Here is a 7,056-nt window from a genome sequence, read left to right as displayed (position 1 = left end):
TTTTATACTTTCCTTTTCATAAATCAGGGAAATTCCATTTAATTATTTTTTCTAAATTTTAAATACTATATCTAAATCTTTAATTTACCTGCAGTTTATGTTGTGGTATGACGAGAGAAAAGGATCTTCCTTTTATTTTAATTTTTCACAGGTAGGTAGTTTTTTGAGTACCATTTTTAAATAACTCATGTATTCTCCATTTGTTTGTTAGGTCTGAGCCCCTATACCTGGCCTTTCCATATCACCTGGACTGCTCACAGGATGGCAGCAGGGTTTTGAAAGGCAGCATTTTGAAAGCAAACAATCTAAGAGGTCAAAGTGGAAGCTGCATGGTCTTCCCAACACCTAGCTTTAGAAATCCTAGAATCTCACTTTCACTGTCTTCTGTAGGTCAAACAAGTCATAAGAACAGAGAAGTGACTAAGGGAAGGAAGTTAAGCTCCATGACTCCATAGGAAGAATAGCAAAGAATTTTTGTGCCTCTTTAATTGACCACAGCTTGCACTCTTGCCACAAGTTATGTACATTCTTCCCACATTCAATATAGACTCACATCTTGCAAGAGACTCAAAATCTCATCCCATTGCAGCATTGGGTCAAGTCCAGGATTTTGTCATCCAAATGAGGTCCAGGTTAAAATGCATATCTTCAGATGCACTTCCCTCTGTACTGTTCTTCTTAATCTGAAGACCTGGGAACGCGAGAGACAAGTTATTCCCTTACCCCTCCACACACATGGCCGACATCATGGTGACACAGATGTGGATGACTGACATAGACACTCCAAATCATTGGGGTGGGGTCGGGCAGGGTAGGACAGGGAGTGGACAGGAAGCATATAGCAATGTTTCATTTATTCTCATTGCTGCTAATATTCCACTCATAGATATACCGCAATTTATCCATTTTACTGTTGTTAGTCATTTAGATGATTTCCAGTTGGGTATTTTACAAATACAGATGGTCCCCAGCTTATGATTTTTCAATTTTATGTGGTGCGAAAGCAATATACATTCAGTAGAAACCATGCTTTGAATTTTGAATTTTGATCTTTCCTGGGCTAGCCCTATGCAGTATGGTCCTCTCTCAGGATGCTGGGCAGCGGCGGTGAACCACAGCTTCCAGTCAGCCACGTGATCATGAGGGTAAACAAAGGATTCACTTGCAGCCAGTCTGTACCCATTCAACCATTCTGCTTTTCACTTTCAGTACAGTATTCGATAAATTACATGAGATATTTAATACTTTATTATAAAATAGGCTTTGTGTTAGATGATTTTGCCCACTGTAGGCTAAAAGTGTTCTGAGCACGTTTAAGGTAAGCTAGGCCAAGCTATAATGTTCAGTATGTTAGGAGTATTAAATGTATTTTCCACTTAAGATATTTTCAACTTACGATGGGTTTATCAGGATGTAACCCCTTCATAAGTTGAGGAAGCTCTGTAGTGGTGATATAAACATTCTTATACATGCCTCTTGGGGAATATATGTACACATTTGGGTTGACTATATGCCTAGTAGTAGAGTTTTGGAGTCCTTGTTTTTGCATGTTTCAGCTTTAGTTTTTCAGGGATTGCCATAGGGAGGCAACAGTGGATATGAGAATTCTTGTTGTCCTTATCCCACTACTACTTGATAAGTCTCTTTTGTTCATTTTGGCTCACCTGGTAGGTTTGTAGTAATAACATATTGTAGGTTAAATTTAAAATGTCCTGAAGACTAATGAGGTTGAAAACATTTCATATAATTATTAAAGCGTATGACATTATGGTCTGTGATATATCTTTTCAAGTATATTGGGTTTCCTTCCTCTTTCTTGATTTGAAAAAGGTCTTATATATATTGTGATCAGGTACTTTGTGACATGTACACATGGCAAATATCCCCTCCTTCTCTGAGGGTTGACTTTTCATTTTCTTATTGACGTCTTTTGATAAATAGAAGTTCTTAATTTTAATATAGTCCAATTTATTTTTATTTGAGGTTATGCTGTTTGTGTCCTATTTAAGAGATATTTGCATCCTTCTTGATTACGAAGATATTCTCCTATGTATTCATCTGAAATTTTTATTATTTTATCTTTTGTTTATATATGAATATGTTTGGAATTGATTTTTATATACGGCACAAGGTTAAAGTCAAATTACATTGTTTTTCCATTTGGATATCCAATTAACTGACTTGATTTGTTGGAAAGATCATGTTTTCCCTGCTATGATGAAATATCAACTTTATAATAATTTAGGTGATCATTTTTATGTGAATCTATTTCTAGGCTGTATTCTGTTCCATTGGTCAGTTTGCTGTCCTTGCCCAATACCACACTGTTTTGATTACTACAGTTTTATAACAAGTCTTATTGGAGGTTTTTTAAGTCCCCTGCATTTGTTTTTGCCTTTCAGGTTGCCTTGTGGTATTATATGAATTTTAGAAGTATCTTGTCAATTTTCACACACACACAAACACACACACTCCCAAACATGCTGGGACTTTGAATGTGGTTTCATTAATAGATAGGCTAATTGGGAAGAATTTACATCCTTACAATGCTGAATTGTTCAATCTGTGAATATGGTATATCTCTTTATTTATGCCTTCTTTAATTCATTTCAATAATGTTTCAACAATATTTTATAAATTTTAGAAAGAGGTCTTGCACTTTTCCATAAATTTATTCCTAGGTATCTATGCTTTTTTATTCTAAAGTAAATAGTGTGTTTAAAATTTTTGTTTTTTATTTGTTCATGGCTGGTATGCAAAAATACAATTGGTTTTTTTATATTGACTTTGTATCCAGTGACCTTGCTATATTCTTTTATTAATTCAATAAGTTGTAGGTTTGGGGCAACCTTTAGGTATACAATCAGGTTGTCTGATAATAATGACAGTTTTAATTAATCAATTACTTTTAAAGATTGGCACCTGAGCTAACATCTGTTGCCAATCTTATTCTTTTTTTTTTCCTTCTTCTTCTCCCCAAAGTCCCCCAGTACATAGTTATATATTCTAATTGTAGGTACTTCTGGTTGTGCTATGTGGGATGCCGCCTCAGCATGGCCTGATGAGTGGTGCCATGTCCATGTCCAAGATCTGAACTGGTGAAACCCTGGGCCGCTGAAGTGGAACACACAAACTTAACCACTGGGCCACAGGGCCGACCTCAACAGTTTTAGTTTTTCATTTCCAATACTTACGTGTTTTTCTTTCTTTCCCTGGCCTCACTATACTGTTTGGGACCACCAGTAAATGCTCAATAGAAGTAGTAGTGTTAAAAGTGTTCCTGACTCTGATTCCAGGGAAAAAGCATTCAGTATTTCTCCATTGAATATGATGATTTCTGTAGAAATTTTTTTTATCAGATTGAGAATGTTACCTTCTATTCCTAGTTTTCTATAGATTTTCCCGTGAATGGGTGTTGAAGTTTATCAAATGCTTTTGTTGCATCTATTGAAATTTTGAAATGATTATTCTCCTTTTTATATTAATGTAATGAATTTCATTGACTGATTTTCAAATGTTAAACTAAACTTTCATCATGAAATAGACCCTTTGGCTCAGTGTAGGATGCTTTTTGTGTTTCCCTAGATTCAATTTTCTAATATTTTGTTTAGAATTTTGAAACTTGAGAGATTGGTCTTTGATTTTCCTTTCTTCTCTTGTATCAGATTTTGGTATTATGGCTATGCTTGCCTCATAAAAAGAGTTACAAACTGTTTCCTCTTTTACTATTTTGGTGAAGAGTTTATGTAAGACTGTGGTTATTTCTTCCTTAAATGTTTGGAAGAACTCATCAGTGAAACCATCTGGGACTTGATATTCCTATTTTGGGAAAATTTGATAAAGGATTCTGTTTCTTTAGTAGATATCAAGGTACTCAGATTTTCTTTTCCTTTGTCAGCTTTAATATATTTTTGTAAAAGGATTTGTCCATTTTACTTAAAGTGTGAAATTCATTAGCTTAAAGTTGCTCATAATAGCTTCATAATGTTTTTACATTTTTTAAAAAACTGAGGAGAGTGAGCACCACAAATAAAACCCGTAAAAATTAATGAATGTTTATATATGTATATATCCATGTAGCCACTATACAGAAAAAAATATGGGACATTTCCATCACCCCAGTCTTTCTCAATAATACCTCAGAGGGAAATAATAACCTTATATTTATTAATGAAGTTAAATTAATATTAACACCTACCCACAAATAAAAATCCAGGCTTAGATGGTTTCACCATTTAATTATTTTAATCATTTTAAGAAAAATTGAAATTAATCTTACACCAATGCTACAGGAAGTAGATAAAAAAGGGAGCAGTTCCAAATTCATTTTATGCAGCTAGCAAAAGTTGATAAAAAGGAGAGCTAGCCCCGTGGCCCAGTGGCTAAGCTCACATGCTCCACTTCGGCGGCCTAGGGTTCACCCGATTGGATAGTGGGTGAGGACCTACACAGTGCTCATCAAGCCATGCTGTGGTGGCATCCCACGTAGAACTAGAGTGACTTGCAACTAGGATATACACCTATGTACTGGGGCTTTGGGGAGGAAGAAAATGAAAAAAGAGGAAGATTGGCAACAGATGTTAGCTCAGGGCCCATCTTCCTCATCAAAACAACCCCAAAAAACAACAACAATAAAAAGCACACCTTTAAAAAAAAAGTTGACAAAAGGAAAATTGCAAAGATAATAACCCAAATCAGTTCCAGTTTTCTATCACTGTTTAACAAACCACCCCAAAATTTAGTGGCTTTAAACAATAATCTCATTTATTTTACTCATCTTCAGTTTTGGCAGGGCTTGGTTTGGATAACTCATCTCTGCTCTATGCAATGTCATCTTGGTGGTGTGGAGGCTGGGGGCTGGACCGTCTGTAGGCTTGTTCAGTCACGTATCTGGTGGTTAATGCTGAGAGTTGGCTAGGTCCTTAGCTGGGACTGTCATCTGGAACAGCTATTCATTGTCACTCCACGTAGTCTAGGCTTTCTCACAACATGATGGCTGAGTTTCAAGGTCAAGGTTCCAGATGTTCAATATCATTCATCATCAGGGAAGTGAAAATTAAAACTAAAATGTAATATTATTGCATTCCTCCCCAAGTACTAGAATAAAAATGACTGGCAATATAAAGTGCTAGTGAGAATATGAAAAACTAGAACTCTCATATAGTACTGGTGGGAATGCAAAGTGCTACAACCACTTCAGAAAACTGTTTGGAAGTTTCTTATAAAGTTAAACATACAGTTATCATTTAAAACATATGTCCACCCAAAGATGTGTACATGGATGTCCATAGCTGCTTTATGCATAGTGGCCAAATACTAGTTACAGCCAAAGTGTGCATCAACGGTAGGAGGCATAAACAAATGGTGGTGTATTAATACAATAGAATACTATTCAATAATGAAAACATAAATTATTGATATATACTGTAACATCAATGAATGTAAAAAACTTTGTGCTGAGCAAAAGAAGCTAGACACGACAGTAAATACTGTAAGATTCTATTTATTCAAAATTCTGGAAAAGACAAAGGAATCTATGATGACAGAATTCAGGTTGCTGGCTGCGTGGGAATGAGAGTGGGAGAGAGGATTGGTCAGGATGTAGAACCAAGGGAACTATTTGGGGTGATGAAAATATTTTATATCTTGATTGTGGTATTGTTTACATAGGTATATAAATTTGTTGAAACTCTTTGAAATGTGCACATAAAATGGATGAATTTAATTTCTTGTAAGTTATAATTCAATAAGTTGATTTTAAAATAAAGTTAGAAGTGGATAGAGTTATGGATATATGGATGAGTGCTAAAGCAAGTATAATAAAATGTTAAAGATTAAATGTAGGTGGCTGGTATAGGATATTCACTGTAGAATTATTTCAACTTTGCTATATGTTTGAAAATGTTTGTAGAAAAATATTGGGAAAAAAGACTGACACTACTAGTTTTGTTGGGAATTTTTAGCAACTGGAATTCTCAATTGCTTTGGGTGGTAGTGTAAATTTGTACAAACATTTTTGAAAATAGACTGAATACATATTCTAAAGCTAAATATCTCTTACCCTACTACCCAGAAATATCACTTCTAGGGGTACACCTGAGAGTAATAAGTACATATGGCCATGAAAAGGCATGTTAGGGGATGTTCCTATCAGCTTTACTCATAATAGCCAAAAATTGGAAGCAACCCATATGTTCATCAACAAAAAAATGAATAAAGTATGGGTTATTTGTATAATGAAATGTTGTGCAGAAATAAAAGTAACAAATTTCTGCTATATGAAGCAACGTGATTGAATATGCTCTAAAGAAACCGGAAACAAGAGTTCTACTGTATGATTCCTTTTATGTAAAACTTTAAAAATAGGCAAAACTAACCTTGAGGTGATATGAATCACAAGAATGGTTACCTCTAAGAGGATAGTGCCTCAGAGGAGATAAGAAAGAACCTTCTGACTTGATGGAAAGGTTATACATCTCGATATATGTGGTGGTTATATTGGTGTATACATATGACAAATTCATTGAGCTGTGCACTTCAGATTCATGTGTCTTGCTGATACATGCCATACCCAATAACTTTTTTTTTCTGGGAAAGATTCACCCTGAGCTAACATCTATTACAAATCTTCCTTTTATTCCCCACCCCCCCAAAGCCCCAGTACATAGTTGTATATTCTAGTTGTAAGTCTTTCTAGTTCTTCTATGTGAGCTGCTGCCACAGCATGGCTACTGACAGAGGAGTGGTGTGGTTCTGTGCCTAGGAACCAAACCTGGGCTGCTGAAGAGGAGCGTGCTGAACTTTAACTACTAGGCAATCAGGTCTGGCTCCCAGTAAAATTTTTGTAAACTGGCTGGAAGCTCTGTGCTTGTAGATGGAGCTGTCAACATTGAATTTCACTGTAGGACGATCTGGCTGCGAAACATTTTTTGAGGAAGGTATCCCCAATGCCAGTATCTTTAGTTTTTTTCCTGTTTGGCTAGTCAGACTCCAAAGAAAATTCTTATAATATTCTGTATTAAAGAAAGAAGTCTGGCAGCGAAATCTGGATAAAGG

General features: G+C 35.5%; 1 long non-coding RNA gene across 1 annotated transcript in view; it reads right to left on the bottom strand.

Annotated features, from left to right (window-relative positions):
- Positions 1-468: 468 nt before the first annotated feature.
- LOC111770589 (uncharacterized) overlaps positions 469-7,056 on the bottom strand; it is a 120,929-nt gene continuing 114,341 nt past the window's right edge. Inside the window, exon 5 of the long non-coding RNA XR_011432637.1 lies at positions 469-691. This is a non-coding gene — a long non-coding RNA (uncharacterized lncRNA). The remainder of the gene's footprint in view (positions 692-7,056) is intronic.

The sequence above is a fragment of the Equus caballus genome, chromosome 25 (genome assembly GCF_041296265.1).
Source record: "Equus caballus isolate H_3958 breed thoroughbred chromosome 25, TB-T2T, whole genome shotgun sequence".
Lineage (NCBI taxonomy): Eukaryota > Metazoa > Chordata > Mammalia > Perissodactyla > Equidae > Equus > Equus caballus.
This window is presented reverse-complemented; position numbering and strand designations above follow the sequence as displayed.